Below are 24,116 nucleotides of genomic sequence, written 5' to 3'. Positions count from 1 at the left end.
TCACCTCCATATGCATTCCTTCTGGATGTCCCAGCGCATGCCGATGTCAATAAAGGAGACCTAGAAGTGGCACTGGCAGAGGCGCATACAGAAATGAATAGTATGTTGCAACGCAGCCTGCAGTAAAGCCTGGAAAACCAGTAGAGCAAGGGGTAGATGCGCGGAAGCCAGGGAATTTTTGTTCAGAATAGATAGCACGGCTATAGAGAACATGCACATAGAAAAGGAGTGAGAAGTGGGCGAGAGGGCAGACAGTTTGGGGTACGAGAATCTAGGATCTCATATAGGGGAGGAAGACCGGTGGAGTACATTTGATGAATATGATGATGATGATTCAGACAAAAAGGCAGAGCAGGTGCCTGAACAGACTCCCTGGGTAGAGTGTGTGTCGGAAGGCAGGTTGAGGAGCAGATTTGGCCGAATGGCAGTGGCAACGAAAAAAAGGAAGTGGGAAAAAAAGGGTGACTGGGGCGGGATAAAGATGCAGATGCCCCTTATACATGAGGGGTCCAGCAGACCGCACTATGTGCCGTAGGCATGGATGGTCAAAAAAACAATTTGATAAAGGCTCTCCCGCCCCTCGTGGCTGGCAGTGACATACAAAGCGTATTGATAGCAACTATTGGAGATCAAGCTGGGGATGTGTGGGTGAAAGCAGGGTATCCGGGAGTGACTTTTGGGAATGATGCACACGATGGAGCAGTGTTTAATAAGATTCAGGCAAAAGTATGGGACGCGCTGCAGCAGGCGTTCCCTGACACACCTGATCTACAGTCTATAATGCAATGTGCTATGTGAGATGATGAAGACCCCTCTCAGTTCATTCTTAAGTTCAGGAAATATGGAGAGCGGAGACGGGTAGCTCCTGGGACCAGTCGATACCCTTTTTATATTTTATCATTAGAAAGGGCCTACCCAAAGAGGTGCAAAAGGCATTAGACAAAATCGTGGGCATTGAAGCAAAGGGGTGGCCTGAAATACAGAGCATAATAATACACTATTGCAGAAGAATAAAGGAGCGTGGCAAGGAAACAGCTCAGAGGCGACAAACAGAGGAAGCAAAACCAGTACAAAACAAATTAGCTAAAGTTGCTGTGGAGGCGTCCGTATCAATGCCAATTCAGACATAGGCAGCAGGGAGCGCCCAAGAATTCACAAACGCTAGAATAGCTGTGGTTTTGGTCGGAAGGATGGCAAGGATAGTGGGGCGGGAATATGCAGTACCCTGGCCCACAGTGGAAGCATAAGGACAGCTGCGATTAAGAGGTGCATTTCAAGGGGTGAGGGGAGGGGGCTTTGGGATAATGGGGCCCAGAGTGGGAGGAATGGGGCCTTTGCAATGTTGGAACTGTGGGAAATGGGGACACTTTTCAAGAGAGTGTACGAGCAGACAGGGGATGGGGTATAATTATGGCATACCAACCCATGGGCGCCCACAAGGGGCGATGTCCATAATGACTTCCATACCCCAAGAAATACACCAGGCTTATACACTGCTACCCCAAAGATCCCAGGCCCACCTGAGCAGCAACAAACAGTATAGCAATTCACATCCCAACACACGTTCCAACAGGGAGGTGGCCCAATCCCATTCAACGGAACACCAAATGGCACGGTCACCCCCTTTTTAGGCACAGCTGTGGTACGGGGAAACCCCTTCTCCTTTCCCGGGACAAATACATATCCTGATTTGGACAGCCCACAGAGAACTCTTGCGTGTCTGGTCCTGTCCATGACCCTCAACCCAGATGAGGAACCCTTAGTGGGGCACAGATAGGAAATAAGCAATTCATCCAGACCCCCCTTTGTTTTGCATAAATTAACTTTGGGTCTCACCCTAAGTTACCAGGGCACTCCAGACGTGGACCCCTTGCTCACTGTTCTTAGAGAGGCACAGCTTCACCTCATTGATGATGCCTAACAAGGCTGAAACACGTGTATGGGGTTGCTGGTGGTACTCTTTTTCAGAGGAGAATTGCCTAGCATTTTGGTGCTGGACTGCCCCTCAGCAGGACAAAGACTGATATGCGGGGACATTTCTTCTCTGTGAAAGGGACAGTGAGATAAAGACTTGGTAGAGTCTCTCCCAGGGGTTATTCACCCAAGAACAGGTCATTGGGCTGTGTTTGTGCTGGTAGAGAGATTCCCGGACCCCCCTTTGTTTTGCATAACTTAACTTTGGGTGTCACCCTAAATTACCAGGGCAATCCAGACGTGGACCCCTTGCTCACTGTACTTAGAGAGGCACAGCTTTACCTCAATGATGATGCCCAACAAGGCTGAAACACGTGTATGGGGTTGCTGTCGGTACTCTTGTTCAGAGGAAAATTGCCTAGCATTTCGGTGCTGGACAGCCCCTGGGCAGGACAAAGACTGATATGCGGGCACATTTCTTCTCTGTGAAAGGGACAGTGAGCTAAATACTTGGTAGAGTCTCTCCCAGGAGTTATTCACCCAACAACAGGTCATTGGGCTGTGTTTGTGCTGGTAGAGAGATTCCCGGACCCCCTTTGTTTTGCATAAATTAACTTTGGGCCTCACCCTAAGTTACCAGGGCAATCCAGGCGTGGACCCCTTAGTCACTGTTCTTAGAGAGGCACAGCTTCACCTCACTGATGATGCCCAACAAGGCTGAAACACGTGTATGGGGTTGCTGTTGGTAATCTTGTTCAGAGGAGAATTGCCTAGCATTTCGCTGCTGGACTGCCCCTGGGCAGGACAAAGACTGATATGCAGGGACATTTCTTCTCTGTGAAAGGGACAGTGAGCTAAAGACTTGGTAGAGTCTCTCCGAGGGGTTATTCACCCAAGAACAGGTCATTGGGCTGTGTTCGTGCTGGTAGAGAGATTCCCAGACCCCCCTTTGTTTTGCATAACTTAACTTTGGGTCTCACCCTAAGTTACCAGGGCAATCCAGACGTGGACCCCTTGCTCACTGTTCTTAGAAAGGCACAGCTTCACCTCACTGATGATGCCCAACAAGGCTGAAACGCGTGTATGGGGTTGCTGTTGGTACTCTTGTTCAGAGGAGAATTGCCTAGCATTTCGGTGCTGGACTGCCCATGGGCAGGACAAAGACTGATATGTGGGGACATTTCTTCTCTGTGAAAGGGACAGTGAGCTAAAGACTTGGTAGAGTCTCTCCCAGGGGTTATTCACCCAAGAACAGGTCATTGGGCTGTGTTCGTGCTGGTAGAGAGATTCCCAGACCCCCCTTTGTTTTTCATATATTAACTTTGGGTCTCACCCTAAGTTACCAGGGCAATCCAGACATGGACCCCTTGCTCACTGTTCTTAGAGAGGCACAGCTTCACCTCACTGATGATGCCCAACAAGGTTGAAACACGTGTATGGGGTTGATGTTGGTACTCTTGTTCATAGGAGAATTGCCTAGCATTTCGGTCCTGGACTGCCCTTGGGCCGGACATAGACTGATATGCGGGCACATTTTGTCTCTGTGAAAGGGACAGTGAGCTAAAGACTTGGTAGAGACTCTACCAGGGTTTATTCACCCAAGAACAGGTCATTGGGCTGTGTTTGTGCTGGTAGAGAGATTCCCAGGCCCCCCTTTGTTTTTCATCTTTATGGTAGACTCAGGTGCAGCCAAATCATGTATCAGCAAGGGGAACTTCCCATTATCGGGAAAAACTCTTGAGATGAAGGACTTCTCTGCGGCTATTTCTACCGGTCCATTCCGTTTGGATGTAAAGGTGGGTGGGAAGGTGGTGTGTGCTTCCTTATTGTAGTCAGAGACTTCTCCTCTATACCTGCTCGGCAAGTTGAACATGACAATCTCATTTACTGATCAAGGCATTGTTTACTCAATGCCAGGAATGTGTGCAATAAGAGCAATGGTAATAATACATGTAATGGCAGGAGAGGTGGTGGTCCGAGGGATAGCCGTAGACCCAGACATGTTAATCTATGGAATAACAGTACTTGTGGAGGCGCTGTCACAAATTGCCAAGGGCTGTTGGAGAGTGCCGACAGATTTCATTTGTCATTTGTCGCCCTGTGGTGTCCCCAGAATTGGTGGCGGGCACAATCTTGTCTCTAGACCTACAAGGGTTGTTGGTTTCAAGGACCGTGGTTGTGCTAGGAACAGATAGGCACAAGTGTGAGTGGTGTACAGTGCTTTACATCAACCCCACTGTACCTCTTAAGGAGGTGACAGATGCAGAATTGTTTGAAAACAATGACAGTGATGGAGAAATAATTTTGGATATTTGCATCCCTTGTGAGATCATGGTGCAATATATGAGTCTATAAAGAAGGGGAGTGACGTACACAGCGTCAACAAATCACGCGACAAGTGGATCACATGGTCAGTCTAAAAGTATAAAAAGCAGGTCATTTTCAATTGAAAAAAACAGAGGAGAACACAAACGGCAGGACATGGGAAGAGATGAGAACAGCATCTGTTAACGAGGGAGAGCCCCGGACAAACGAAGGTGAAACCGAAATCAAGGACCCCGAATGGAGTAAGACAGAGGAGAACAGCTACAGGTAAGATAAATGAACCTTAATCTGTGGAGCCAGTTAGGTATATCAGAGACTGCCTGGAGGTACATAGGTTATAAACAACAATACTTAATGCTGTGATATCCATTTAACCGTAGACAAATAGAAGCTGAAGCATACGCGACAAAAGAAGGATTGGCTAACACAGTGCTGGTCGAACAGTAGGCAGTAAGAGCCTAGAAGTCTTGAGCCCAACACAGCATTGGGAATCGGATTAATACACCAATAAAGCAGGTCAGTACGAGCAGACCTAAACGGACAAGATGCAGAAAACTAATAGATATAATAATAACTAATGGATATTAAACAAAAGGAAAATGATGAAAATAATCACGTATGTATTGCTTTAAATAGTGGAAGAGCGGGAAGGAATGGCCCAGATGGTATTCGGGAACAAGCTACCCAGGTGGATATAGCAAAGTATCCTGGAGTTGAAGTTGATACACTAAGAAGATAGACAAAGTAACATCTAACAGGATCAAGGTAATTACATGCGAAAGAATACCTAGATAAGGCAGAGACTGGCAATAGGCCAGCCAGTGGGCGTACTGATTTTGAGAGCAAATGGAGCATAGACTAGAAGATACCGGGTCAGGAAACATGTGACTTGTAGCCTGTGTGTATTGAAATGGAGAAATATAGTGTTGCAATCGATGTGCATAAGGAGCTAATAAGGACAGTAGGTTATATGTAATAGAAACGTAAACCTGGAGGTGATTCGAACATTAAAATTTGAATATCCCTTCTCTTGCTTCCTTTAGCTATCCGTTTGATGGTTGGACCTCAGTGAATGGCAAATGGAACCTCATTTATAGTGGATCGATAGAAAGAACTCTAAAAAAGAAGACAAACAAAATTGCACATCTGAATGAAATGTGGTAGAAAGAAGTTTTTACCCCTGAAGAATTTCCTTGTTAGTGGTATGAAAGTGTGTAAGGAATGAAACATGTCGGGTATGGTTTGAATGCAGTATGAAAGTAAGCATGGGTGATAGTGATACAGAGTAAAGTGGTTGTGGGACTGGGAGGCACCTCTCTATGACAGAGGGGAGCAAACAACAGATCCTTATGATATTTTTATCTTGAAAAAATTGTCAAAAAATGCATTACTACAAATTTTTGGATGTGCACAATGATATTGAAAAGTATTGACATATATGTTTGTTTGTCAACCAATTGTATTGATTTTTCTCACAATTGAAAAAAAAAAGAAGTGTTGAAAAATGTTTTACATGATGTGTTTTAAGAAAAATAAATAAATTACTATTTTTGATAAAAAGCTGGTGTGATATATGACAATATAATGATCATAAAACATATAAGAGAGGAATAACCAAGAAGGGATAGTGGGGAAGCAAGTGACCCCTTAAACATGATGTATTGTTTGAATCAAAGTCTATTGGAGGGCTGTTTATAAGTGGTCGGTAAAAAAGTACCTCCAGTCTCTCTGAGTTATAGTGCAATATAGAAGGGTGCAATGCCCCCTGATGGCCCTTGTGCCCTCACCCTCTTCATTGAAGCAGACTTACAATATGTACCCGAGCAGTTGCGGACCACTAACACATATGACATTGAGCTTTTAAAGGAAGTGACCTCAGTACACATAACACTAAAGGCAGGAGCAGTGCTGCCCCAGGTGAAACAGTACCCACTATCAAGAGAAGCAGAGAAGGGAATCAGAGACACAATATAGGCCCTGCTCAGTCAAGGGATAATAGTGCCATCTACATCACTGTGCAACACAGCGATCTACCCTGTGAAAAAGGCGATGGGGGGGCAATTGGAGAATGATCCAGGATTTACGCCCCCTAAATGATGTGGTACAGAAAGAGTTTCCAGTGGTTCTGAAACCAGCCACCATTTTGTGTAGTGTCCCCAAAGAAGCGACCCACTTTACAGTGTTCGACCTAAAAATGCCTTCTTTTCAATACCTTTGCACCCCGACTCACAGTACCTCACAACATTTACCCATGGCGAAAGCACACAAACATACTTATTTGCCCCACAGGTACTACCAGAGTCCAAGCATCTTTAACAGAATATTACTTGCTGACCTAGGAAACATCCAAGTCCCCAGCACAATCATCCAGTACTTGAACAACTTGCTTGTATGCAGCGACAGTGAACAACACTGCCAAAGAGATTCCATCACTCTCCTCCAACTCCTGGCCAGGTAGGGGTACAAGGTTGACAAGGCCAGACTACAGTACTGCCAACAGGAAGTGCTGTAATTGGATTAGTTTATATCAGCAAACTGCAAAAGAATTATACCAGATAGAGCGGCGTCTGTGCACGTCACTCCCAGACCCATAACAATGCCAGACATGCAGAAATTCATAGGGCTCTGCAACTATTGCGGAGCATGAATTTTAGACTATGCAGCATATGCCAGGCCGCTCCCACAGGCCCTCAAAGAAGCACAAAAAGGCAATCACAAACCGGAGTGGACAGCAGACATGATAAGAAATGTCAATCACCTAAAGAAAGTGATATCCACAGCCCCCAGTGCTCGCCACCACAGACTATATGCAGGAGTTCTACATATTCTCACATATATACTACAAACTCATGACTGCTGTACTGACCCAGAAGAGTATAATGGGCAACAAGCCATTGGCATATTACAGTGGTACTCTTGACTCAGTTATGCAGGGCCAATTCGCATGCAAGCAAGACCTTGCTGCGTTGACGATCGAAAAGAATTTAACAATCATGATGGGATGTTCCGTCACTTTGTATCTGGATTCAGGGTTCGCCATTTTGGAGGGATCAAAATCTGCCCTGACAACACAGAGAGCCTCAGCCTATGAGATTATTCTCTGAAGCCCAAGCATTCATGTTGTGCGATGTAAAACAGTGAACCCTTCCACCTTTTGACAGAAATGTGTACAGACAAAGACTTAGAAATATGTGAATGTGCCACATATGAAGGGGAGGAGAGGGAGGTTCTCTTTGTTGACGGATCAGTGACAATCGATCAGGAGACAGGACAAGGACATACGGGTGCTGCAGTAGTGCACCTCGAGGGAGGTGAATATGAGACATAAGTTATGAAAAGACTGCTGTGAGAAACCAGAAGGTGTCTCAACCACTAGTCCCCGGGGATCTGTCATCCAGATGGCCAGGACACGGCCATCGCTTTTGGAGCCAGTTCCTGGGGATCGACCAGTGCGGGAGGATCCCCTGGGTGAGGGGTCTTCGGGGAGTGGGAGTGGGACACCTGATGGCGAGGCGCTGTATCCCCTTCCTTCTAACATCTTTACCCCATCCTACGAGGTATGACAATTAGGAACTCAACCTCCACCCCTTTTAAAACACAAACACTTTCTCATGGACACCCCGCTATGAGAGAAAACAGACTAACACCTGAACAGCATACCTGACGTGTCCCAATACAATGGTCAGGCGAGGTCAGGCAATTACTGACCATCACACACACCTGACTTCCATTACACTTCCCCACATGAATAAAAGGTGGAGCGCAAGAGCACACTCTGAGCAAGTTAAAGTACAAGCGGAAACAGCAGCTCCAAGATGGCAGTTTAACAAGAGGAGAAAGACGGCAAAACAGAAGGGAATTGGAACAAGGAACCGTTACTTTCATGAAATCCACAGAATAGTAAACTTAAGACCACGAAAACCCAGCTGAAGAATCCTCTGTATTGTGTGTGGAGGTACCCGGGGCTCTCTTGCATCGCTAATCAAGGCAGGGAGAATCGCCAGCTGCTGTGGTACTGTCCTTGGCTCCAACAATAAAGCAGCATCAGTGAAATCAACAGATCCAGTGAGGGGGAGACCGATACAGGACCGGTCTGTATTAAAGGCAAGGTTGCAAGCCGCAACATTGTATGGCGAGCGCTCAAACGAACATTGTTTTAAGACGCGTGTGATAACCAACGCGAGTGAAGTTGAATGGCAGATGAGTGATTGAACTTTGAAACCAAGATACAATACCTTTGACAGAGTGGTCCGGCTCCGCGTGGATGCTCAATCGAAGGTCTCTGTAAGGTATCCAGCTGAGATTTAACAAAAGTGAAAAAGTGGCAAAGGATTGTGAATTGAAGTGGCCCTGCAACGGGTCAAGCTAAATCCTACGCACAGTCGAAAGCGTTCGATGTTGATAATGAACGTTTATGGCAAAGTAGCTAATTGAAAGCTTTGGACTAAAGCAAGTGTGTGTTATTCGTCTGAGCCTGTCTGAGGGAGACTGATTGAAGATTTGATGTCAAAGTGGATCTGAGCCCGGCAGAGGGCATCTGAGATGGATAGTAAAACACCTAAGAAGGTTGTTTATATGTGAAACACAAAAAGAAAGGAACTTGTTTGTTTGTTGCATCAGACCCTCTGAAAGACGAGACTGTGAATGGCAGAGAGACTTTTGTACAGAAGGCCATGATGTTGAATTTCTGAACTGAACCCTTATGCTAGAGAAGCCAGAGACTGTGCGAAGCTTGAGTGTGCCGCCTTGTCCCATACTAAAAAGATGGGGAAGGGAAGACTACGGCTTGAATATCCTGACATATGATTTCTTGAAAACGTTTTCATTTACATAACAATTTTTCCCACACTATTTGTATTTAGAGGTTAGGTTTGGCAATAGGTTTATTAGTATAGGCCCTTTTATTTTGACAAGACACCACTAGGACTGCGTTATTATTTTTTGATGGTCTTAGCTTGCTCCAGTCTTTAGATTTGGGATTAGATAGGCATTTTTCAAACCCTTATTGAAGTTCAATAAACACCCTTGAACTGCGGTCACTTTTGTCTGTTTTACTGTTGATACCATGCCTTCCTTACACTGCCCATGCATTATTCGGCCAAGCAGCAGAGCTTATAGTGCCCATCGAAGTGCTGCAGGCATCAGAAGGGTGCCAACACGGCATACGTCACTACAACAGTGCATGCCGGTCTGTCACAGTGGAATAGGAGGGGTTTCCGGAGAGCAGACAGTTCCCCAGTACAACATTCCGCTTTGCTAGATATATTGATCTCTGCATTGTCCAAACCCTCTGCAATGGCGGTCATTAAATTTGCCACGTATACTGATAGCACAGATGAAATCTCACTGGGGAACGCCTCTGCAAATGCGGCGGCCAAAATGGCAACTTACCTGCCGGCACCAACACTTCACGAGTACCTTGTGACTGTATAGATTGGAGGGGGGTTATCTGTACTCCTGCCCTCTATATGACAGAGTAGAAGCACAGAGCACCCCAGCCAAGGTTCTCTATTGTGGTAGCAATGGACAAACAACCAAGGCGTAAGCTCTCAGGAGGTGATGCAGGCTAGTTCTTGAGTACAGTGTAGTCCCCAAGTCCACCCACAACGGAATGTCCACACACTTGACCTCATTACGACCCTGGCGATACGGGGTAAATGGCGCCGTAAAAGGTGCTGGCGCCGTTTACCCCGTACCGCCTCATTACGAGGTCCCCTTGCGAGACCCAGGAAGCAACGCCTGGTAAAACCAGGCGTGCTTACTGGGTCCCGCGAGGGGAAGAGGGAGCAAACAACGGGCCAACTCGTAATGGCCCGTTATTTGCTCCCTCTCCCATTCCCATTCAGCCCTATGGGGGCTGAAATGGGAATGTGGAAGGACCGGGTCTGGGTCCTTGGAGGGAGGAATTACCGGGCCTTCCGAACTCGGAATGGCCCGGTAATTCCTCATTCTGAGGACCCGGACCGGACGCGATTTCGGAGGCAGCCATGCCGCCAATAGCGGCGTGGCTACCGCCGAGGTCGTAATGAGGCCCACTATGTTATGTGCTAACACAGTTCTTTATATAAAAATAAGGTCCAAGATATATACACAATTAATAGCACACTTTGTACTCTGGCAATTCTAATATGGCAGATATAAACAATGTTTAGCTGGTACCACACTTAGCTATTCACTCCTTTAAAATGCATCCACTGCTGACAGTTATGATGGCATACAAATTATATAACAATGTGTATCAGCATAGATCATAGGAAGACAAGTTGGGTTAAACCATGTGTGCACAACATATAGCCGCAGGCCAATTGTGGCCCGGCATGTTGCTGCTCCGGGCCCGCCAGGATAAGAGAATTTCCAAATGGATAGCGGCTTGCTAGCAGCAACAGTCACCTTCCATTAGGAAAGTCTTTTTTCGAGTTGCCGGCCCAGGAAAATACTGACCCTCTATTGGTGAACTACATTTACTATGTGGCTCTTACAAAGCACATAGTGCACGTGCTCCACCAATAGACGACAGCACTTCGGCTGATATGGTGTGGCTTGTTGCCGGAAGGCATTTCAGCCTTGTCACGCCAGCTGCAGCACGTTGAGCAGGCACCAGCACGTCTTCCAGTACCTGTGATGGCATCCCCAGCGTCGGTAAGTAGGGGCACCCTCTCGTTCTTTTTCAGTGTGTGTGTGTGCCTAAGATTTGAGAGGTGTGTAGGGGAGCATCCAGAATTGCAAGAGCGGGTTGTGTTGAGGTGCAAAAAAAGTCCTGCTACTCCCCCGCCCCCCAAATGCATTGTGCGCGATTCCATTCATACCGCCTCTTTAAGCCCGACCCCACTCCACCCCACTGTCAACATCCTTTGTTAACATTAGTGACATATGGCATTTTACACATGCCAATGGATTGCACCAACAGAAGAGACTTCACAGAAAAGGATGTTGCAAGAAGCAGCATCAGTTTTGGTACTTGGAGGTACAATGGAAGTAACTTTGGAATAGGTCACCATAATTAAGCCAAGTGGCAAATAACCTTCTTGTGAAAAATACCTAAATTGCACTATTATAACATATGCAGCAACTCTATGGTCATTAGATTTTGTTTTTGATGAAAGCATGATAAGTTAACATAAGTTATGAAGTGAATCACTTGCAGAGTTGCAGAGAAGGCACAGTGCGATTAAATGATTTCCTCGGGATTGCACGCTTTAGTTAGTACAGAAACCGGGATGCAGACAATTTCATTAGTTGTTGCCAATGCCATTTAGCTTACTGTTTTTGGGAAAAGGCTCTTGCGCTGATGCAGTCCACTAGTCACTCTGTTTAGGGGTATGCAGGGCAGAATGTTTGGTTGGGGGAGATGGCCATGGGGCATAGTGTGGGGGTGCGGGCTATGTTGCACAATATTTGGTTGTGGGGTGGTGGGCATGGGGCATAGTGTTTGTTCGGGACATGGTGGCAACAGGGCATAGTGTTTGGTTGGGGGGTCGGGCCATGCGGCATAGTGTTGGGCTAGGGGTGGTGGCCATGGGGCCTAGTGTTTGGTTGGGGCATGATGGCCACAGGGCATAATGTTTGGTTGGGGTGTGGGGGCCATGGGGCATAGTGTGGGGGTGTGGGCTGTGGGGCACAGTGTCTGGATGGGGGTGGTGGCCATGGGGCATAGTGTTTGGTCGGGGAATAGTGTTTGGCCGGGGCATGGTGGCCACGGGGCATAGGGTTTGGTTTGGGGGATGAGGCTCATGGGGCATAGTGTTTGGTTGGGGCATGGTGGCAACTGAGCATAGTGTTTGGTTTGAGGTGGTGGCTATGGGGCACAGTGTCTGGTTAGGGGTGATGGCCATGGGGCATAGTGTTTGATTGGGGCATGATGGCCATTGGGCATAGTGTTTGGTTGGGGCATGGTGGCCACAGGCGCAGTATTTGGTTGTGGGGTGGCGGCCATGGGGCATAGTATCTGGTCTTTTCCCATGCGTTCAATAAAAATGGAGGGTTGAAAAACTTTCCTGCCACATCCCCACCCTGCTTACTGCCCCTCGCACTGCGCTGCCTACCGCTCCTCCCATATTTACTTTTCGGCCCACTCTAGGCAGCATGATAGGTACATTCGGCCCTCTGGAAAAATCAGTTGTGCAGCCCTGGGTTAAAAAATGGCAGAATGCTGACCCCCTCTACCTAGAGGTAGTTCTGAGTGAGGATCCACCCACCTGGGCAACCTGTAATAAAGAGTACTGACAAGCCCAGTCCATATATGTTTAAATAGTCGTGTTTCCTGATCAAAATGTTTAACTACCCCAATGTACCTGAGTTAGAAGAGTTTCTTCTGCGGTTCGTCGACAGATATGATATGATATGGCATTTATAACGTGCCTATACACAAGTGTTTCAAGGCGCGGCGAGGCAAGGGAGGGGGAACAGAGGGAAGACCGAGACAACGAGGGGGGAAAGGGAAAGTGCGGAGGGGGACGGGGGAAGGGAAAGTGCGGAGGGGGAAGTGGAAGGGGGAAGTACACTACATAGGATCATCAGTAATAAATAGAATAAATAAAACAATAGGTAAAAAGTGTGGTTAGCTTGTGGCAACTGCAGGGGTAAGTGCAGACATCAAGTGTCAAGAGCTGGTGGGGGCTATAGGGATACAGAAATAGCCCCCAAGTGCAGGGGTTTCCCGGGAGGTGTGCAGCTGGCGGGGGAGGGGACATGGGCAGTTTCCGTCAGGAGTTCAGCAGGAAAGAGGAGGAGAGAAAGCAGAAGCAAAGAGGAAGGTTTTGAGGTGCTTCCGGAACCGGAGATGGCTCTCCTCAAGTTTCTGGGAGGCAGGGAGGCTGTTCCAGAGGGAGGCCCCTGCCGAAGGTAGAGATCTACCACCAACTTGTTGCTAAGAGAGGCGACTGACCCTGAGGGAGTTGGAGGCGGATGCGCCAAGAGCTCAAGAGGGAAGATATTAAGGAAGAGAGAGTTGAAGGTATTGAGATCCCAGAAGTCCTTGTGGACAATGCAGAGGGGTTTGAACTTAATCCTTGCAGTCACTGGGAGCCAGTGCAAAGATTTCAGTCCTGGAGAGATATGATCCCTGGGTTTGAGGCCAAGGACAAGTCTTGGAGTCCTTTTCTGGATGAGTTGCTGAGGGAGGAGAGTAGAAGCAGGCAGATTTAGAAAGAGGCTGTTGCAGTAGTCGAGCCTAGAGAGAACCAGAACTCTGGAGAGAGTGAGCTTCCGGGGAAGGAGAGGAAAGGAAGAATACCTCTGAGGAGGTGCAGCTAGTAGTGTGACTTCTTAGAGGCGTCAGAGATGTGAGGAGAGAAGGAGAGTGTGGAATCGATGACCCTGAGGTTTTTAGCCTCACAAGTCAGAGAAGGAAGAGGGCCAATGGAGGCCAGCCAGAGAGCGATAGGAAAGGAAGGAGCAGGTGTGCCGATGAGGAGAATCTCAGTCTTACTGGCATTAAGGCAGAGATCATTGGCGGCACGCCATTCCTGGATAGCAGACAGATAGTCAGAGATGAGAGAAGGAGAAGAGGTGGCGGAAGGGAGCCTGAAAATGAGCGGAGTGTCATCCGCATAGCACTGAAAGTTGGGGCAGAGAGCGGCAATGCGGTGGACAAGAAGTGCCAGGTATTGGTTGAACAGCCAGGGAGAGAGGTTAGGCCCCTGGGGAACACCACAGGTAGAGATAGAGGTAGAGGAGAGGAGGGACCCAAGTTGGATCTGGGAGGGTCGATCGGAGAGGAAAGAGGTGCGCCAACCTAGTGCCTGATTGGTGATACCCAGGTTATCACCGAGGCGTTTGAGCAGAATGGCATGATTGACCGTGTCAAAGGCAGAAGAGAGATCAAGTAAGATGAGGACACAGGGCGTATTGGAGTAAAGGTTAGAGAGCAGGTCGTCACGGATGTTCAGGAGAGCAGTTTCATGCTTCTGGCAGTTCTGAAGCCAGACTGATGGTCATGGAGCCAACCAAACGATTCAGTGTGGAGATTAAGCTGGGAGATGGCCGGCTTTTCCAGGACTTTGCCCAGGAAAGGAGTGATGGAGATTGGGTGGTAGTTAGCAGGGCAGGAGGGGTCGGTTGGGGGTTTCTTAAGAAGATCCCTCGAGAGTGGACTCCCTTTAAAGCAGGAGCCACAGAGCGTTGAGAAGAAATGTGAACACCGTCATCGAGATAGCAGCTTTGACCTTCACGGTGCTCGTCGACGATCGATCGTGGATGTCCTGCGAAGACCAGGCGTATAGTGCACATTGATGTAAATAGTTTGGTGCCGCAAAGAAGACTTGGTGAAGAGCCTTGGCCGGCAGCGGGGCGTCGGTGTCGGCGTCAATGATCGGGACTCGACCACGGGTGGATTTCGGATTTTCACTGGTCAGCGTCTCTGTGGACTTCATGTGGCGGGAAAATTGTTTTTATTTATTGTACCATAGTTCATTTTAAACTTTTAACACAGTTTTTAACAGAACACAGCAACACATCTTCACATCATTTATCTAATAATCCAGAAAAGATACAACTACCTATATATTAATATACATTACAATCAAAAACCTTAAACTATTATGCTTCTAGGGAGCCACCAGGGGGCGCCCGGATGTATAGTCGTCTCTGAGCCACTCTCCTCCACAAGGGTGAATTTAAGGGTCTGAGCCCCCCTAATACACCCTTGAATGTGATTCTGTCCCCACTACGAGCAACTGAAAGAAGCCGAGATCCAGTTGGGAGAAAATCTGGTGTTCCGGGGTGCTTGCAAGCCTGAAATTGGTGCCCCATGAGCTGAGCGTGAGAGTTGTTGTTTTCCGCCCCGGGCCGCATGCTCCTGAGGCCCTCTGTCATCGAGGGGATGGGACCCGTTATGGTGGACGGAATGGAGATCGGACAGTGGAGGCCCCCCCCAAACAAGAGAGAGACTGAAGGACTGCCTCCCCCTGCGGAATCGTTGCACCCTGTGTCGGAGGAGGAGGGAGAGATCGCCCCATCTGCATAGCTCCCTGTGGGCAGCCGTGCTGTCTGGAGGACCTGGGGCAGAGGTGCCCGCTGGAGTGGGGGCCCGTCTTGGTGGATAGTTGGCTGGGATTCACCGCCCCCGGTGCCTCTTTGGTGCCCCGGACCACGAAGGGTGGCCTGAGGAGTGGTGCCCCTGGCTGTAAAGGTGGGCTGGGCGGGGCACCGAGAGACATCGGGGCTAGCAGTGGACTTGGACTGCCGGTGCCTCGCCGGGGAATCACCTGCTTCCGCCGGCCCCTTGGGAGAGGTGAGGTCGAGCCGATGTGATCTCGTCACCCACTGTCGGTGCTATCCTGGTTGTCACCACTCCCGCTTTGGTCCTCCTGCCTGCCTGTCATTGCGGGTGGTGGGGCGAGCTCTGGGCGGGAAGAGAGTGTGTGCGGCCGGAGGAGTGTGCAGCCCCTTTACCGTTGTGGTGTGCAACATCCCGGGGTGATCTAGACCAGGAGAGATCCCCTCTCCATCTCCTGAGTGCTCCTAAGAATTCTATCTGCGACAACGGAGGGGGTGTGTGTTCTTCCTACCTGCACCCTTCAAGGTGAGCTGCCAGCCCGCTCTTGGTCCCGCGTTGAGTGGAGTGTGCGCCTGGCCCCAGGTGGTTTATGAATGCCGCAAGTCTTGGCTTCTCCTCAAGCCTGTAGGCAGTCTCCAGTACCATAGTTTGAGTTTTGCTGCCCGTAGTGCCAGGCGCAGGCCTTGTTGCTCGAGAAGGCTGCAGGGTTCAATAAATTGAGAACTTCATAGTGGTCCATACAGCTCAGCCCCCCTCCACCCTGGTTTGAGTGAGACTTTTTTGGGCACAGCTCTGCAAATCTAGTGTTAACCAGGCATAGGAGGGGGCTTCAGGAGGGGTACCTGGACCCCCCCCACCAATGGCTCGGTCCCCCCTTGCTTTGGAGAGCTTGAGACTGTAGTCCTGAACGGGGGTAGTTTGGGACCCCCCTGGCAGCATGCAGCAAATACGCCGGAACTCAGCACTCGGAGGAGAGCTTCTTCCTGTGAACCCGATCGGTGGGTGAGCCTGAGTGAACTGCGTATTGCTCTCCCAGAGTACGACGGAGAGCTCCCCCCCTGTCACAATTAACTCTTGTTGAATCTAGCATTCTTATCCTCCTTCTGAGCTGTCTGACCAGGGGCCCTTTGCTGGATTCCGACCCAGGTTCCTCTAACGTATGCTGGAATCAAGAGGAAAGGAGAGTATGTGAATCATAACGCGGCTACCAGTGCGGATGTCCGTCTGAGCAGTCCCGAGAACCCTTCAATGATTGCCCTCCTTGGTGATTGCCCATGCCTCTCGGTGGGGACAGCCTTGAAGGCCCCGCCCCCGATGGACTGGGATGAATCCCTGCAGAGGTTCCAGCACTCCCCTACGGTATCGAGGGAGGGGTGTATCATGCCTGCTACCGATCAACCAGAAGCTATGGATGCCCAATCAATGAGCAGAGGTATGGCGGCCCTGTTGGAGGAGATACAGGGGTTTAGGGCAGACATCAGTAAAAGGCTGGACTCCATAGACAAAAAAGTGGACTCTGTGGATGACCAAGTCCAAGCCCTGGAAGCCAAACAGAACTCGGTTGACCTCCTCGAGACCCAATTAGATATGCGCCTATCAGAACTGGAGAGGAGAGAGGAGAAAGTTACCCTCAAACTTGATGACTTGGAAAATAGAGAGCAGCGCTGCAACTTGAGATTCCTTGGCGTTCCTTAACAAGAGGGGGAGGCTCAAGCGGATATCACAAGAATAGTGAATGCGGTTGTAAGTAAATTGTTTGAGGGTAACAAATCGATAAATCCCACAGAGCAGGTGCTTCCTCTAGAGGGCCTCGATCAATCTTTTGTAAAATTTCATTATTACTCCAAAAAGGCCAAGATTCTGGAGCTCACGCGGAAGAAGGGCCCCATTGACTGGGAATGCTCCAAAGTCACGATTTACCAAGACGTCTCCGCCCTTGCATTGGTGCGCCAGAGGCTTTGCAGTCCTCTAACGAAGTGGCTTCAGTCCAGAGGTGCGAGATATAGGTGGGGTCATCCATTTCCGCTCTCATTTGAGGTCGAGGGTTACAAATACTCTCTGGTTATGGAGGACGACATACAGAGAGTGACTCAGGCGCTCCTGGGGGACCCCCCCAGGGGATGGGGAAGAGAGCCGAGGAAAATATGCAGTGGAACCCCGTAATACTAACAGATTTGCAGAAAGGTGCTGTGTCTGTAGCCACAGAAAATACAGAAGAGTGGCACTGTCCTCCCCCAAACAGTCTGCTACTTTAACTGGTTCTGTGTCCATATGGTTCGGGAGGGATTTGAAGTGGGGCTCCGACCAGGGTGTTTCCCCTGGGTTGCTCGGGCGGCAGCCCCTGTCTAAAGGTTTTTATTATGGGGGTGTTGCTTATACTTTCAGGGATGCTTCAGGGAAGGGAGGGGGGTGGGGATGGAGGAAGCAGTTTACCATGTTTTGAATGTTGGGGGGGGCTCAGAATGTTCTGGTTTTTCTTTGTTGTTACCCGCCCTGGTGGAGGCGGTTCTTGGTGGCCTGGTCGTGCGGCAGGTTCAATGTTGCAGGTAATCCAGGCGCTCAGGGAAGTGGAGGGAGGGGGAGATGAAGGGGTTCTTACTTTTGGATAGAGGTTATAACTGTATCAACCGTTTGGAGACTCTGTTCACTGGGGCTTGATGTGTTTAATGGGGGTCTCGAGGAGAATCAGTCAGGGGAGATGCCTTGGAGGATTTTACACTCCTAGTGGATCAGCGCTTAGACAGCAAAAAGTGCCCAGGTGAAACCAATGCACATCAGAAGCCTACAAAGGACCCACCCATGCACAACACACCCTTCCCAACAGCATGTTGCCATATGGAGCTGGGGGCCTTGATGATGACATCTACTTGCTGCGCCTGGAGCGGCAGAGGCCTACCAACCAGCCCAGGGCCCTGGGAGCACAAGGGGTATTGGGGATGAGGAGAAGGAGGAGGAGACCAGCACCAGCAAGGCTGCCAGCCATCCCGAGGGTCAGGCCAACACCCTGGGCCCTGACTGAAGGGCAGCTGGTGACTGAGTACAGGCTGGACCGGGCAACCATCACGCAGTTGCTGGACACAATCCAGGCTGACATAAGCAGCCGTATAGCCATCAGCACTGCTGTGCCCCCACTTGTCAAGCTTGTGTCGATACTACAGTAACTGGGGACTGGCAGCTACCAACACACTGTTGGCATGATGCACTGCATGGCCCAGTCCACCTTCAGTGCCGTGCTGGGACAGATGCTGGATGCACTGCTGCTCCATGTCAATGAGCACATTGCATTGCCAGCCACACAGGCACAGGTCAAACGGCTCAAGGGCCAGTCTATGCCATTGCCCAAGTCCCGAACATCATAGCAGCCCTGGACTGCACACACGTAGCACTAGTAGCCCCCTGGCAACATTAGGCAGCCTACTGGAGCCGTAAGAATTACCATTCAATGAACGTGCAGATGATGTGTAGCCCTGAGCTAACCTTCACCCACTGCTGCGCCCGCTACCCAGGATCAGCCCACGACTCCATGGTCCTGCGCAACAGTACCCTGCCAGCCTACATGGAGAAACAAGGCCAAAACACATGAATGTTGGGTGAGTACAAAACTAGCCTCAAATGCATGCCAAATTGCATCTGCTTGGGGGGGGGACATACACAGAGGAATCCCTGCATGCCAGCATGCGACACAGACAGCAAAAGCACTGCAACATTCCCATGGCTGTGCCTTGCACGTGAAACCTTGCACACGTTCAACACAGCAGAACACAGTCTGAATGTCACAAACCTGTGAAAGCACAGTCACATATGGATGCAAAACTACCACTAAGCATCTTGTGTGTGTGTCGCAGTGCTGCACCCTACCCTGGCACAGAAAAGACATCCCACACCGGCCACCAGACAGTCATGCCAATAGAGTCCTAATGTAAGCATACTCACAAAGCCACCATACACGAGTAGTTGGAGTCATGACCATCCCTGAGGTACTGACCCCCTGATTGGGCAATCACATGCCTGGCCAAATGTACATGACCGTGTGACAAGTAGCAAACGCAACACCAGCCATAGCGAATGCGCGACACATGGCCTAACAACGTGTCGCATGAACATGCAGACATAAGGGTACCCCCATCCAGTGATAATGCACAGAATACTGTGGCATTTCGACACTGTGGTTGTGCATGCAGTAAATGGTCCATTGATTGATTGTTGCACCTTGCACAACACACACCACAATGAAAGTAACCAAATAGGAACTAGTATTCGTGTACACCATGAGTGACACAAAAAGGTATCACATATCAATTGATACACTGCTGCATGTAAACCTCAGGCCATGCATGTCTCAGAAGGTGAAGGATGTATGCCAACATTTCACTGAGATAGAAGGAACCTTCACAACACATACTTCATTGTGCTGCCAATGTCACTGATGACCGAGCCTTATACACCCACTAAACTAACCTTGCCCTAATGTGCACATTCTCTCCTGTGCAGCTGATTGTGGATACCCGCAGTACACACAGCTTTTGACTCCTGTGTGTCATCCACCCACTCCTGCTGAGCTGGCATACAACATTGTCCATGGGTGTACACGCATCTGTGTGGAAAGGGCATTTGGACTGCTTGAAGCCACGATTCCCGTGCCTAGACCGTACAGGAGCGGCATTGATGTATGCACCTGATAAAGTTGGGGCAAAATCATACTTACCTGTGCCATGCTGCACATTTGCTGTCGCCGGCATGTGCCGCTGCCCCCTGATGCTGATGGTCAGCCACCTGGGGATGGGGGTGATGATGAAAATGTGGGCAAAGCCATGCCAAATGCACACAGAGATGCAGTGAGGGAGGGGAGGTTGGCCAGACAGGCCTTGATTGACAATTATTTTTGATCCACTGCATTGAAACACTTGACACATACCACTTGTAGAATAAAGAGCACTTCAACTCAATCATGAATGTCCATGCTATGTATGATTTTGGAACATGATTTATTCACATTTTTAACAAACCCCTCACCCCCTGTAAACTCCCCATCACACGTTCCCCCACAACCCCTGTAAACTCCCCGTCACACGTTCCCCCCACCCCCTGTAAACTCCCCATCACACGTTCCCCCACGCCCCCTGTAAACTCCCCATCACACATTCTCCCCACCCCCCTCAGCACACCCCTACATAGTGCTAGTGTGTCCATGTGCCCATTGTATTGTATTGTTTATTTATTTATAGAGCACACCGGGCCGTTAGGCAACTGGGCTCTTGTGAAAATCTTAGGTTACAGTTATATAAATATCTTACATTTCTTATGTTACAGTTACAGGTTATTGTTGCATGAAACTTACAATTCTATGTTACAGTTGCAGACATATATTACAAGTTACATGCCGGATATTAGGAAATATTTACAGTTATCGGTGGCATAAAGGGGATTAGAGGGAGGGCAAGGGGAAGGGGAGAGGTGTCTAGGAAACCGGTCGTTCAGAGGAGAGGTGTCACGCTCATTGGTTTGTAGCCAGAGTTTAACATTGGTTTTAAACATGTGAAAGGAGGGAATGGCTCTAAGTGGATCCGGATAGAGTTCCATAGATTTGCAGCCAATACTGGGAAGCTTGAACCTCCTGTTCTTTTCAGATTGAAATTTGGGATTCTGATACTATTAGTTTGGGCCTTTCTAATGGGGCGTTCAGATGTGTACCTAGTAAATTTGTCAGTGAGGTATGCGGGTGCTTTGTTATTAAGGCAATTGTGTGTAATGTTCAGGGTTTTAAGTTTGATACGGTCGTTGATGGACAGCCAGTTAGCAGTTCTTCTTTGGTCAGATATATGTTGTCCTTTGGGAATGCCTAGTACTGTTCTGAGGGGGTTGTTTTGCAAGGTTTGGAGTTTGTGGGTATTGTGTTTGCTGGTACCTAGATACAGTGTGTTACAATAGTCTAGTTTGGATAAAATAAGGGCTCGTACGATGGTGATGCAACTGTCCGTAGACAGAAATGGTTTACATGCATGAATTAGCTTGTAAGTGAAACTGGTTGCTGAGGCTGTGGCATTCACTTGCTTGTTAAGGTTGAGAGCTGAGTCTAAGTAGAATCCTAGCATTTTGACTTCCTTGGCTACATTGATTTTGATACCATCAACAGTGATGGATTTGTATAGGTGGGAGAGTTTGTTTAATTTGCTGGTGGATCCAATGATTAAAAGCTCGGTTTTATCATCGTTAAGACATAATCCGTGTGTGGCCATCCAAGTTTGAATGATTTGGTAGATTTTGTTTATGACAATGGTGTCTTTGTCGTAATCTCCTTGGATTGGGATGAAGATCTGGGTGTCATCATCATAATTAGTATATGAGACACCCAGTTTGTCCAAGATATCAAAGAGGGGCTTTGTAAAAATATTATACAAAGTAGGGGAGACACATGACCCCTGAGGAACACCACAGGTGATGGGAAAAGGGTCAGTGGCTGAGATAGGCGAGAAGACTCTTACAGTTCTATTATCCAGGAATTAATTTATCCATGTCGTGGTCTTGGTGGAGAAGTTGGCAGCCGATTTAAGATGGTTACAAAGTACTTTATGATCTACCAAGTCAAATGCGGTTGATAGATCTAGAAGTAGAATAATGGATGTGTCTCCTTTGTCTTTGCAATCATCTAGTTGGTTTTTGAGATCAATGAGGGCCATCCTGGTTCCATGTCTCGGTCTGAATCCAGATTGTCTAGTGCCCAGTAGGTTATTAATCTCCAGGTAGGATTGGATCTGTAGATAGGCAGCTTTATCTAGGATTTTAAGGAGGAACGGAACTGTCATTATGGGTCTGTAATTAGTTGGGACATTAGGGTCTAGGTTAGGTTTTCTAAGGAGGGGTAATATCCAGGCATCTTTGAGGTTGGTGGGCACAGAGCATGATATAAAGGAGGAGTTGATAAAGGAGGTGATGAAAGGGGCTAGTTCTTGTGCAGCATCTTTGATAATAGGGGCTGGACATGTGTCGCCGAGACAGCAAGAGGGTTTAAGAGATGTAATGATATTCTTGGCTTCTACAATGGAGATAGCTCTATAGTTAAATTGGTTGTGAGGTTTAGTTTGGTTGACGGCGAGTTCCTTTAGGATGGCTTCTTGAGTGGAGAGCGTAATGTTGTGGAGGGAGGATATTTTGGCAGAGATTTTGTCTTGTAACATATTGATTTTATTGTATAAGCGATTTTGAATGCTGGAGCACACATTTTATCTTTGGTGCAGGAGTCTATGGGTGTGATAGGGGATTCTAATTCTCTGAGGATGGTGAAGAGTTCCCTAGTGTTAGAATTTGCTTTTTTAATTCTGTCATTAAAGGTCTCTTTTTTCGCCTGAATGATTTGTTTCTTGTAACTATTGGTGAGGGTAGTGAGGAGATTTTTGTTATAAAGGGAGGAGTTTTTTTTCCAGCGGGCTTCTGCTTGTCTTTTCTCTTTGCGCAAGGATTTTAGGCTTGGGATGAACCAAGTGTTAAGATGGGCAAGAGGTTTAGATTTAGTGGTTTAGTTTAAGTGGCGCAATGACGTCTATAGCTGAGTTGATAGTGTTGTTAAACAAGTCAACCAGATCATTAGGGTTGGTGATAAGATTAGAGTGATTAGTGATGGGCTGAATCAGAGGGAGGAGATTTGAGACTGTTATATCTTTTTTACAGCGTGTAAGGGCTTGAGGTGCCGGTAGTTTGGTTGTTTTAGATTGAGGTAAGTCTGAGATGGTCAACAAGATCAGATGATGATCAGTCCATACGCATGGTTCAATAGCCGTTATGATGGAGGTGCAGTTAATATCTGTCACCCAGTCCAGAGACCGGTCTTTGACATGTGTGGGGCCATTGTTTCGGATGGTGAGGCCTGCTTCCAATATTGTGTTGGCTAGGATTGAGACATTAGAGTCTTTAGGGTCATTATATCCTAGGTTGAAGTGACCAAGTAGGATGATTTGTGTCCCCGGTTTAGCATTGGTTTTAATAAGGGTGGTTATGTCTTCTTCAAAAGAACCTAGTAGGCCTGGAGGACTATAGATAAGGTGCACAGTATTAGTGCGTGAGGCTGAGATACCTAATTTGAGGGAGAGTAGTTCTGCTGAGGGCATGGACATATGATCTACTTCTTTGATAGTGAGGTTGGCTCTGCACAACTGTGACATGCTTTCCACGGCTGGGTCCCTCTGGTGAACGGTGGGTGAGATTTCGCAGAGAATGCCGCCTGGCTGATGCCTCCAGGGATCCCTCAGTGGGCGTGGTTGAGGCAGATGATATTGCTCCAGAGACCTGCAGCTGCTGGTGGAGCAGATTGTTCGCCTCCCGCATCGGCTCGGCATGTGCAGATTGGACCTCTCAAAGCTCCCGTACCCTTTCACCAAAACCTGTCAGGGCCGCTGTGCAGCCCTCCACGACTCTACGGGTACGTGCATTGTCACATGCCATCGAATTGGCAGCATTCTGTATTGCACGACTGATAGCCTTGATGTGGCATCTATGTTCTGTTGACATTTCCTTAATGCGCCGCTGTCGGGCCTCCATCAGATCCAGCTGTCCCATCACTGCTGCTCCCGTGACGATGGGTCTCTGAGGTGTGCTGGGGATTGGACTGACGGCTCTGCCTGGGTTCAGAGGGGGCCTGTTGGGGGGCATGGTGCCACCTCTGATGGGGCTGCTGCGGTTGCAGTGACTATCCTCATGGGAGCCATAGGATGGTGTGGCCACATCTGGCTCAGGTGTGCGGGCCCTTCGCACCCGTACATGTGGCGTGTGTGCATCCATTGACGCATTCTCTGGACTACTCTGGGGTGTGCCCAACTCTTGTGTGACAGTGAGGCTGGGTGACGACAGCAGTGCAGTGCGTCGTGCTGCTGTGGGTGTGTGGCCCTCA

The sequence above is a fragment of the Ambystoma mexicanum genome, chromosome 13 (genome assembly GCF_040938575.1).
Source record: "Ambystoma mexicanum isolate Mex_15411 chromosome 13, UKY_AmexF1_1, whole genome shotgun sequence".
Lineage (NCBI taxonomy): Eukaryota > Metazoa > Chordata > Amphibia > Caudata > Ambystomatidae > Ambystoma > Ambystoma mexicanum.
Note: the sequence above shows the minus strand (reverse complement) of the source record.